We start from the raw sequence: 13,007 nt of genomic DNA on the forward strand, positions 1-13,007 counted from the left end.
CCCTCTTTTGGGACAATGTGGTTTAGGGATGTGAGGCCTGGAATTACTGCAGCAATTTTGTCACCATGAGAAAAGCTATGCCCTAGATAAAGCTAGCACAGCAGGATGCAGAGTGGCCTGCCTATTAAAAGGCAGTGAGAAACTGAATTTCACCCATCCTGAACCCGCGCCTTATATCTCTGGATCTTACAATTAATTAAGTGAGCCAATTTATCAGTTTGAGGTTTTTTGTTTGTCTAAAAAACCATATATTTGACAAAGGACTTATATCCATAATATATAAACAACTCTCAAAACTCAGTAATAAGGGCCGGCCCTGTGGCTTGGTGGTTAAGTGCGCGCGCTGCGATGCTGGTGGCCCGGGTTCGGATCCCGGGTGCGCATCGAGGCACCACTTCTCCGTCCATCCTGAGGCTGAGTCCCACATACAGCAACTAGAAGGATGTGCAGCTATGACATACAACTATCTACTGGGGCTTTGGGGGGAAAAAATAAAATAAATAAAATCTTTAAAAAACAAAACAAAACTCAGTAATAAAACAACAAACAATCCAATTAGGAAAACGTGCAAAAGATTTGAAGAGATACGTAACCAGAGAAGATATACACATGATAAATAAGCACAAGCAGGGATGGTCAACATTGTTAGTTGTTAGGAGCAAATTCAAACCACAGTGAGAAACTACTATAGGGCCGGCCCTGTGGCTTAGCGGTTAAGTGCGTGCGCTCCACTACTGGTGGCCCGGGTTCGGATCCCGGGCACGCACCGACGCACCGCTTCTCCGGCCGCGTCCCACATACAGCAACTAGAAGGATGTGCAGCTATGACATACAACTATCTACTGGGGCTTTGGGGGAAAAATAAATAAATTAAAAAAAAAAAAGAAACTACTATACATCTATTAGAATGGCTAAACTGAAAAATCTGGCAATATCATGTGCTAACAAAGATAGAACTGGAACTCTCACACAATGCTGGAGTGCAACATGGAACGGCCACTTTGGAAAACAGTTTGACAGTTCTTTTTTTGTTTTGTTTTTCCTTATTGAAGACTTTATATTTTTAGAGCAGTTTTAGGTTCACAGACTGTTTCTTTTAAAGTTAAACATACAGTTACCATATGATCCAGCAATCCTACTCCTCAGTATTTATCCAAGAGAAATGAAAATTTATGTTCACACAAAAACTTGTACATACATATTTATGGCGGCTTTATTCATGATAACAAAAAACTGGAAACAACCCGAATGTCCCAAGGTAAATGAGCCCAAAGGTAAGTGCGAGAAGTCACATGTAAGAGGCTACCTATGTGTGATCCCACTTACAGGACATTCTGGAAAAGACAAAACCACAGGGACAGAAGACATGTCAGGGGTGGCCAGGCATGAGGGCAGGGGGTAGAGGTTGACTGTGAAGGCAGCATGAAGGGATTTGTGGGGAGGGGGAATGAAACTATGCTACATCTTGATGGTGGTGGTGTTTACATTACGGTATACATTTGTCAAAACTCATACAACTGTACATACACAAAAAGTGAATTTTACTATATGTAAATTTTAAAAGTGAAAAATTAAAAAAAGTTCTGTCTCTGCAGTGGCTCTCAATCTATTGGAGCAAACAGAGTCCCCGTCCTCAGGGAACTCTCACTACAGCTGGTCAAATGGAGGCGCCTGCTCTAAGGAAGAGTCTAGTGTGAGGTGCACACACCTGAACGTATGCTGAAGATAGAGAGACAAGTACAAAGGATGCAACCTCAAACATGGACACATCTGCGTGTTGGAATAAATCTAACAAGGCAAAGTTGGTGGGAGAAAGCTCCCTGGAAGGGATGAGCAGAGGTCACAAGGATAAAATCTCACAAGGATCTGAAAGCACTTTGGAAAGTACGAAGATTTATGAAAGTACAGATTTCATAATTTTCTTTGCATTCCCTACAAGGCTTGGCATAATATTGTGCATATTGCTGGTGTTTGGTAAATAATTTTTGTTTGGTCTTGTTATTAGATAGGATTCATAAATAAAATAAATTGTTCAAAAGAGTGGAAAAGCATTCAAGTCAAAGGGGATTTTCCAGAAGTTGTTCCTATTAGTTCCAGAGCTGGCTCAGATGCCAAGGACTCCCCCTTGTTCTGGGTGTCCACCAGTTTAGGGGTGGCCACCTTATCAGGTCTTGAGCCAGGATATTTGAGGTCCTACTTTTAGCTACCGCATGGTTTGCAGTTTGAGTAGCTGGTATCAATCTTATGGTCCCTGCTCTATACAGAGATGTAGGTTCTGATGGGTGTAGGACCACAAGCTCCCACCCCCCGAGGGTGGGCATACTTCCTGCGGCAGCCCCCTCTGCTTGCCTTCCTCTCCTGCTTGACTGCCGGGCTCAGTGTTCTGCAGAAACCAGCACTGATGGTATCTTGTTTCTCAGATCTGCAAGGGTTCTCTCAGCTGTGGATTGGTGATGTGACAAGTAACCCTCAAAGTGGCCTGATCCCAGGCACAGGGCACATAGTGGCAACCACCTCCGGAAAGGCAGCACCTTGCAAGCCTACTAGGACCCCACAAATCCGGTGCTGCTGTGATTTGCCAGAGTGAAAGAAAACTGTTTAATTAACTGTCTTTACTCACCCCTCCTGGGCCCTAAAAGCCCTTGACTTCTCCCCATCAAAAGGGTCCCTTCCCCAACAAGCTCTTGGCTAGAGAGTGTAAAGAATTAATTTTATTCAAATAGATCCCATAATTCCCTCTCCTTTAGGACACCTCCTAGCTGAAATCTTCTTCTGGACACTGGTCTCTCAACTTTTTGGTCAAGTTTTCCTTCATTCTCAACTGTAAAATCTACTAATTTTTCATGAAAACATCTTACTCCTACTTCACCATTGTTTTGGTTTTGGTTTTCTGTTACTGCAGGGTGGATCTTCATAAGTACACCTCTCTTGAATTTCAATGCCGTAGAAGGCAGGCACTGGCTGTCATCTTATATAGTGGAACCGAGCAGCACATGACTTTTTAAATAATAAACACATTACACAGATGGGAAAACAAAGGTCTAAGGAAAGATATTCTCAGCTCCCAAGCTCCCCTCTCACAAGTCCCTTCCTGTGTATAAGGAAAGAGAAGGGCTCCATGAGGCACCAAGATGTTTAGGGACTGCAAGTCACCCATTCCCTTCCAAAGGTTTTCTGGGGATATGTGTTTAAAATGCAATAAGGCAAAAGACCCGCCTTCATCTCTTTTCCTTATTTCACATGCTCAGAACTACAAGGGTCCCAAACAAATGACTCAGAAATAAGAAGCCATTTCACATGTATTTATAATACATTTATTAAATATTTTAATTTAAAAATGTTTTTCATATTCAATGCCAAAATACAGACACTGTGCCCTGCAGCCTTATCCACTGCCCACACTCCTAGCACGCTCTGCCCCTCTCCCGCTTTCCGCACAGAGAACAGGCAACACCTGAGGCCCCTGCCTACCGCTAACTCTGCTTTTGCCCCAGTTCTCCCGACAGAGCTCAGATGCCCTGTCAGTTTCATCCTTCTGGTTGTGGCCAGACCTGAGAGATTCTTTTCCAAACGTAGGAAGTACTATGGAAGCCTGGGGACATCTCCCTTCTCAGCCCACAGAAGGGAAGTTTGGAAAAGCCTGCAGAACCACTTGTGGGCTTTAAGTTTATGCATCCTAAACAAAGGCAGCCCCCAGAGGACCGTCTCCCCGTGGAACTAGGTCACAAGCCGTGGAATGGCTGCTGGGCCAGGAGAGACTCAGGCTGGTAGGAAGTGGGAATTTTCCAGCCTATCAGCTCTCCCCAGGGCTGCGGGGAAAGTGTCTGAGCAGGAGGCTTGGGAACCAAACAGGGAGAAATGGAAAGCAGCAGCTGGGTTAGCAGATGCAGCAAGAGCACGCGAGCCCCCTGAGTGGAGCTGGGAGGACCCTAAGACAAGGGGCTGCATAGATCAACAGCTGGACTTGGTGCCCATCAGCTCACACCTACACAGCAAATCCAGGTAGAAAGGCAAGCCAGGGCTCGGACGATGCGTTTAGAGTGATGGGGACAGGAAAGGCTACGATGCTATTATAACATTCTTGAGGCAAGGCACCATGAGCCTCTGGGCCTCCCTATCTGCCAGGACAGCAGAAATACAGATGTAGGACCTATGTGCTCTAGGTTTAAAATTCTTCGTTCCCTGTGCTTGTGAGAAGTAAGTTATTCTAACTTCACAGGACACTTTATTCATTTTATATTCTCTCGTCTAATCCTTACGCTAACCCTCGGAGATGGCTATTTTTCCCACCTTACAGAAGAGGAAACCAAGGTTTACAGAGATCAAAGCCTATGCAGTAACTTAACCCCAGAGGCACACTTAGAACTCAGGTCTTTAGATACCCCATCTGGTGTTTTCTGCATTATCCAGTGGTTTTCAAACTTTGTTTCTCCAGGCCTTCAACAATTCCATGGAGGTGTTTGTAGGTTTTGTAGAGCTTTCTTACAGCAGGTCAAAAAACTTCTTAAACCACTGCTCAGTGATGCCTGACTTTGGTACAGCCCTTTCATTTCAAGTACATCTGATTCCCTCAGCAATCCTCAGAGGGCTGTTAGGTCACGCTTTCCCCTGATGCTGCCATGATGAAGAGGATAAATAACGCACAGATAGGGCCCCGGGTGCCTTGAACGCAAGCCTCACTTCTGTAAGAATCCCAGCCTCTCAGGGCTGTGGTCAGAGAAGTGGGCAAAGCCAAAGGAAGTCTGTTACTGATACTCTGTGCCATGGAGTGATAATGCAACCGTTCATCTTCCTGTTGAAGAGCTTGAAGTGCTCTCACAGTTATGAATGAAATTCTCTCAGGTTGGTTTTTTAAAATTCCTTTAAGACATCTGTCTCTTAGATGAGTTATAGTAGCTCGTTGCATCAGCAGTCTAACACATTTCCACAGTGACTGCTCTGACGTAATGTGTTGTATATTCCTTGTTTTTGTGATTGCCCACCATCTGAACCCCCTTCCTATATTTGAGGAATTCCTTACCATTTGAACTTCAGTAAAAACCAGGGTCAGCGTCCCACTCCAGAAGGAAAAGGGCCAGGGATGTCTTCCCAGCGCCTCTTGCAGCGAGGGAGTAGGCGTGGGATCTGAGCTTGCTCAACTGCACATGCCCACCTGGGGTTTTGACTCAGGAAATAGTAATGCAAAGCAAGAAGCAGCAAAACAGAGAATTTATTCTAGCAAAAGCAATGCCCGGTTTCCATGCCAGGGGTGGCCTGCAGTGCCAGTGCTGGCAGTGAGAAAGGCTTCAACAGACAGACAGGCTCTGTGGTATGATTTTGGCAGTGGTTATGGCTCCCTCCCTCCTCTTTTTTTTTTTTTTTTGTGAGGAGGATCGGCCCTGAGCTAACATCTGCCAATCCTCCTCTTTTTGCTGAGAAAGACTGGCCCTGGGCTAACACCCATGCCCATTTTCCTCCACTTTATATGGGACGCCGCCACAGCATGGCTCACAAGCGGTGCGTTGGTGCGCGCCCGGGATCTGAACTGGTGAACTCCGGACCGCCAAAGCGGAGTGCGCGCACGAGCACTTAACCGCTTGCGCCACCTGGCCAGCCCCTCCCTCCCTCCCTCCTCTTTATTTGCCTATTTTCAGAGCTTGAGTCTCCAGCAAATCCTATGACCCCTGCAATTCCTTCTGGTTGGCCCAGGCCCAAAATTCTGGAGACATCTTTGAGTCCTTTTTATAACCCTATGTCCAACCCATCAGGAAATTCTGAGAGTGGCCTATCTCCTCCACTGGTACTCCCTGGCCCAAGCCACCATCACCCCTCACTGGGTTATGGCCTCTTAACCGGCCTCCCTCCCTTCACTTTTGTTCCCATACAGTCCTGTCTGTACACAGTAGTCAGTGATCATTTAAAATCATAAGTCAGATCCTGCCACTCCTCTGTTCAAAACCATCCCACAGCTTCTCATCTGGCTCAAAATAGAATCAGAAATACTCACTGAGATCTCTAGGATTGGCCCCTCTTTGCTGCCTTCTAATCTCATCTCCTATCACTTCCTTGCTTGCTCTGCTCTGGCTGCACCAGCCTCCCTGATATTCTTCAAAATGCTGAGCACACTCCTGATGCCAGACCGTTAGCCTTGCTGTTCCCTCTGCCTGAAATGCTCTTCCCCAAGATACCCATGTGACTTGCTTCCTCACTCCAATCAGGTCTCTACTTAAATGTTCCTTCATCAGATAGGCTGCCTTGACCACCCTATCTAAGACAGCCCTCTTCTCTGCCAGAACCTTGCTTTTCTTTTCTAACATCTGAATCATTTCTCTTTGTTTTTCTTCCTTAGCACCTGAAACATCATATACTTGTGCATTTGTCTATTTTCTATCTCCCCCACTACGCTGTGAGCTCCTTGAGAGTAGGGACTTTGCCTTCTGCTAACCCCCAGGGCCTAGAAGAGTGCCTAGCACATAGTGAGCACTCAATAAATATCTATTAAATAGATGTGTGGACCAAATAAATTGCATTTCTGCCTAAATCAGCCGTAGTCAGTTCCTGTTTCTTACAACGTAAACCCCTAAGAACCTTGTCTGATAGACGTAGTGCAGGCCCCAGGACACTAGGAATCAAGTTTCTCTCTCATTTAGGGACCTTGGGCAAAGTCACTTAACACCCTGGGACTCAGTTTCTTTATTTGTTGCCCCTCTCTGCTTTATGATAATTTTACAATTTTTTTAAAGAGCCAAATTTCAAACCAACAATAGAATAGTGGTTTTTCCAAACTACTTCATTCTTCAGCTTTTACAGTTACCATCTAAATCTTCTTACAAATGAGTTGCCTCTCCTCAAAGGTTTATTATTCTCAGATAATGCTTATATATTGCCAATGCCATTTGTCACCAGTGCCACCAGTGTCACCACCATAATCATCATGAAATAAAAGTAACAAGCCAAAAGACAGTGTAGGATTTGGGCTAAATAAACTCTGGAGAAGTTCAAAGGAGTAGAAAGTTCATCCTGACCCAGGTTGAGAAATAGGTAGGACAGGAACTAGGTGGGCTTGAATGAAGGGCAGGATTAAGGTGAGCAGGGGAAGGTGGTCCACAGACACTTTGTACATGTGAAAGCAGAGCACTGCAGGACCTGACGTGATGATGGGGTAGAACAACCAGAAGGAAGTAAGGTCCCGTTGAGTAGGGGTCCCCACAAGCTATGCACAGCTTCTCTTGATTTCTAGGAAACATTTAGATCCCACAGCTTAAAGCTTTGTTTCAGGCCTTTCTCCAAATTGTACCCATATCTACATCCTCAACCTAAATAGCTACCTCCATCTTCTTGCATTCAAAGACTGTATACACATTTATTTATTTATTTATTTATTTATTTTTATTGATGTTTTAATGGTTTCTAACATTGTGAAATTTTGGGTTGTACATTTTTGTTTGTCCATCACCCCATATATGACTCTCTTCACCCCTTGTGCCCACCCCCCACCCCCACTGCCCGGGTAACCACAGTCCAGTTTTCTCTGTCCATGTGTTGGTTTATATTCCACATATGAGTGAGATCATACAGTGTATACACATTTTTTTAAAGTTCCTTTGCATCATTCTTTGGCTCCTATAAAATTCCAGGCCTTTTTCTTGTGAACTGCTACCAAACCAAGTTTTTCCCTCCATATTATTATATATTTTAATGTATATACTGGACTTTCCAATTACTCCTGTAAATTTTACAGGCTATTTATTAGAATTTGGAATCCTGACTCTCTAGGTCAATATAGTAGGTTGTAGCTACTATAGTTTATGTCACCTGAAAATTGTATAAGTATTTCTCACAGGTCTTTATACAAGTTGCTGAAGAAAATGTTGAATGAGGTAAGTCCTGGGCCTTTAGAGATCGTCCTCCAAGTTGAAATTGATCTTATCAGTACCTGGGTTTAACTTTTCAATCAACAATAAATAAATTCACCCAACTGTTTTGCAGGGAAGAGATTGTGGTTTAGTAAATGGAGCAATGGACTGAGATTCCTATAAACATGAGTCTGGCACAAACTTTGCCACTGACTGTCAAGTCAACTAACTTCTCTTGAACTCATTTGGAAAATGAGAGGGTTGCACTAAACTTACTTCCTGTTCCTAAACTCAGGGATTCTATCTTCCAGTCCGTATTTCCACATGAAAGGAGACAATATTGTGCTATCTCTTTAAGTATCCATTTTCTCTCTCTACGACAGGACAATAATATTTCTCTTTGGCCGAATTATTGGTATTTCAGCCAAGATGAGTCTCACAATATTCTCAAGAACAGACAGATAGTCTAATTTTGTTTCATTCCACAAATATTTGTTGAGTGCATAATGTGTCAGGCATTATACTAAGGGGCTTCTAAAATAAGACACCAACAATAAAAAACAAAGTTAATTACCAAATAAATCTTGCTTTCCCAAGTTTGCCTCCTGTTCATTGATTTTGGATCTGTGCAGCACTACGGAAGCAGGTCTCAGACTCCTTTCCATTAACATGAGCCGTTGTAGTTCCCACAGCATCAATCTCTATGCATTTCATTAAAAGAACTGTGTTTTGTTCCTAAATTCTCGGAGATATTCTCTCATTCCCTCAGAGGCCATAAGCAATTAATCATTTTCTCCATTCTATTTTTCCAGTGTTCCCTCTGGGACCTTTAGGGAAATGGGAATTATATCATTTAGGATTTGATCACGGAAACAGACCACTATGAGTGATATAGAATAAAGGATTTATTATGGGAATGAGGTCTTTTGCAATCATGGGAGCTAGTTAGACAGTCTATGTAAGTCTTTTGCTTCTGTATCCAGTGCTGGGCCTGAAGTTAGCAAGGCCAACAGTCAGAAAGGGAAGGTAGACGTCATGTGGGAGAGACAAAGGACAAACTGGAGCTGTGTGTGTCTCCTTCTCCCTCCTTCTACTCTAAATGCTGCAGGTGATCTGCAGGATAAGCTGGTATTCCTCAGCATAGAGCTATACATGCACATGGCCCAGGATTTGGAAAAGACGAAGGAGGAGATCCAGTGGGAGATGGTTCCTGCCCCAAACCAACAAAATGAGCCAGTAGATAACTGACAACATGTGAGCTACATGACTGCAACTGCCCTACACCAACCTTCAGAGCACAAAATTGGCTACTACTTCACTTCTACCTTGAAAAATCTCATGCAAATTTCTCTTGTGGACAATTCTAACCAAGAAGCATACAGGGAAAGAAATTATGGGAAATGTAGTTCCAGCTTAGGTACTGTTGACGCAGTACAAAGCCATCATAAGAATCAACACACAGCTGGACGCCCTAACAAACTTTTCCTCCCTTATTCTTCAGGCCTTTTGAATGTTCATTGCCAGGCTTCCTGCTACTGAACTTGTTTCTATTATCACACTAGGGGGACAAAAAAAAAAAAAAAACTACAGAAAAAAATCCTTACAGAGAAAATTCTAAAACTTTATATTGAGACACAGAATAAAACTAACCAAATAAAAAATATACTATGTTCATGGATGGGCAACCACAATATTAAAAGTTAATAAGAAAGTAAGTTAGGCCCAAATTAATCTAAAAATTCAATGAAATCCCAAATAAAATCCCAATAGACTTGTTTTGTAGAACCTATACTACACATGAAAGATTAAAGGGCCATGAATAGCCAGGACAATTATAAAGAAGAACAAGGCAGAGGGACTTATTCCACCACGTATCAAGACCTACAGGTGGTTGCCAGAGGTGGAGGGTGGCAGGTGGATGAAACTAGTGAAGGGGGTCGAAAAGTACAAAAGTTATAAAATAAATAAGTCATGGGGATGTAAAAAAAACAAACTGCCCCCCAAAATCCTATAATAAAGACATGACAGTATAGGGACTGTCAAGGCTGCCAGTGAATCAGAATAGAGAGCTAAGCGCAGACACATACAACTACGATCAAGGTGGCATTACAAATTTTGTAGCAAAAAAATGGATTATTGAAAAAATGATATTAGAATAATCAATAATCCATAATTGAAAAATATTACAATAAATCCCTATTTTACACCACGTACAAAAAGAAAAATCCAGATAGATCAAAGACCTAAATGCGAAAAGCAAAATTTTAACATTTTTAGAAGAGAATGCTGAAGAATATTTTTTATGACAATGGACATAAACCTTAAGGAAAAAGACCAACAATTTTGACAGTATTATAACTTAAAACTTTTGTAAAACAAGACATCATACATAAAGTGAAAAACAAGCCACAGGCTAAGAGAATATAACTGCAATAAAATAACTGACAAGGAGTTCATACTTAGAATATGAAAAGAACCCCTACAACACAATAAGAAAATAAAAAACAACTTAATAGAAAAATGGGCAAAAGATAGAGACAAGCAATTCACGAAAGAGAAAACTCAAATGGCCAATAAACACAAGAAACTCAACCTCTCTACTAATGAGAGAAATGCAAATTAAAACAACAGTTAGATTTCATTCATATTCATCAGACCAAAAAACATGTTAGAGTCTGCACAAACAAGTATTGATGAGGCTGTGAACCGCTAGTAGAAGGTAAACTGGCACAAGCACTTTGGGGAGTGGTTCAGCGATAAGTAACAAAGCTGAAGGTGCACATCACACATGGCCCTCTGCTCCCAGGGGTAAACTTCTCTAGAGAGCTCCTGTCTGCATGGACAATGAGAAACGCAAAAGGATATTCACTGCCGCATTGGTGTAACACTGAAAACTGTAACACTCTAAATGTCCATCAATAGGTAACTAAACAAATATAAATTGAGGGATATTCATTCAATGAAAAATATTCAATAGTTAAAATGAATGTACTAAAGTTACATATACCAATATGGATAAATATAAAAAACAATCTTGGGGCCAGCCCGGCGGTGTAGTGGTTAAATTTGCGCATTCTGCTTCAGCAGCCTGGGGTTCCGTGGTTCAGATCCCAGGCACAGACCTACTCACCACTCATCAAGCCATGCTGAGGTGGCATCCCACATAGAAGAACTAGAAGGACCTATAACTAGGACATACAACTATGTACTGGGGCTTTGGCAGGGAAAAAAAAAGAAAAAAGAGGAAGATTGGCAACAGATGTTAGCTCAGGGCCAATCTTCCTCAAAAAAAAAAAAAAGGAAAGGAAAAAATAAAAAAAAAACCCAATCTTGAATGGAAAAGCAATTTGCAGAATAATATTTATAGTGTGAGACCATTTAAACAAAGTTTAGAAACAGGCAAAATGCTAACATATATTAGAATATGGTAAATGTAAAAAGGCATGCATGGAAATGGTATATACTAATATAATGAACACCACTGGGAGAAAGAGAAAGGGATTTTATCATGAAGGGTACAAAGTGGGTTCAACTATATACGTAATGTTTAATTTCTTAAAAAAAAAAAATCTGAAGCAAACATGGCCAAATGTTAAGATCTGACAAGCTGGGTAGTGGATACATTGTTTTCAAATGAGTCACTATAGGGCCGGCCCCGTGGCTTAGCGGTTAAGTGCACGCACTCCGCTACTGGCGGCTCCGGGTTCGGATCCCGGGCGCGCACCGATGCACTGCTTCTCCGGCCATGCTGAGGCCGCATCCCACATACAGCAACTAGAAGGATGTACAGCTATGTCATACAACTGTCTACTGGGGCTTTGGGGAAAAAAAAGGAGGAGGATTGGCAATAGATGTTAGCTCAGAGCCGGTCTTCCTCAGCAAAAAAAAAGAGGAGGATCAGTATGGATGTCAGCTCAGGGCTGATCTTCCTCACAAAAAATAAATAAATAAATGAGTCACTATACTTTTCTGTTTGCCTGAAATAGTTCATAATTTAAGTGGAAGGAAGAAAGGAGGGGAGGGAGGGAGAGAAGAAAAGAAGACAAGAAGGAGAGAAAGCAGTTCCAGTGTCTGCACCCCATTTCCTCCTCAAGACCACAGTGTCGCTGCCGCTCCTCTTCACAGCGAGCAGTGTGGTGGAGTGGAGAGGAAAACGTCCTGTGTTTCAAAGATTTGAGTTCTGAGCCCAACTTGGTCCTTTTTGCGTTGTGTGACCTTAATCTAGTCACACAATTTGAAATGTACAGAGCCAGGATGATTTGAATTAGTACTGAGTTGGTTTCCAAAGTGGTTGTGAAGATCGCTTGAAACAGCTTACATAAAATAACTGAGTGCCTGTCTTATAGACATGAGATAAATACAGGATGAATGAGTGATTTCCTTCACTTACTTCCGTCTTCCTGCCCCTCTATTTCCACTCCCAATGCCCTATCCTCAGCCTGTCTTTTGCTGAAAGGCATGAATTTTCTTGACCTTCTCGTAAACCTCTACATTTTTCCTGACACTCCTAAAAGGTACGGACAGGTTTTTTTTCTCACATTCTGTAGATAGGGAAATGAAAGCCCATAAAAATGAAGGACCAGCCAAGGTCACACAGGGTATTCAGGAGAGTAGCTGGGACTGAAACAGAATTCTCCTGATTCTTGGCCTGCTATTCCAAACACTCTGCCATAATATTGAAAAACAAAAACAAAACAAAAGTAAACAAACAAAATCAATTAAAAATACACACTTCAGGACTTCCTGAAAGACGGCAAAGAGTAACTGTGCCCCAGACTCCAAACCTTCCATACTCTCCAGAGTTCTAAAAAACAAATCATTGAAACAAAAAGAAATTTCAATATCAACAATATGACTCAAGAAATTAAACTCAAGGCAGTAGAAATACACATAAAAGTAATACAGGGCCTATAAAAATAATAGTACCATATTAGCTCCCGGTTAACCCAACCATTGAAATGGATGAACCATAAGAAACACAAAAATATGCTAGAGAGAAGCTGAAAATTCATTCTTGAAGAAGATGCCACAGAACATCTAGTCTAAAGAATCCTTGCATGCATTTACTAAGCAACATTTGGTCAGAATCATCACATTACCAAGATAATCATGTAAAACAGTGAGAAGCAAAATGGACCCAGCAGGAACAAGTAGAATCAGTGAAATAAAAAA

Source organism: Diceros bicornis, chromosome 4, assembly GCF_020826845.1.
Source record: "Diceros bicornis minor isolate mBicDic1 chromosome 4, mDicBic1.mat.cur, whole genome shotgun sequence".
Taxonomy (NCBI): Eukaryota; Metazoa; Chordata; class Mammalia; order Perissodactyla; family Rhinocerotidae; genus Diceros; species Diceros bicornis.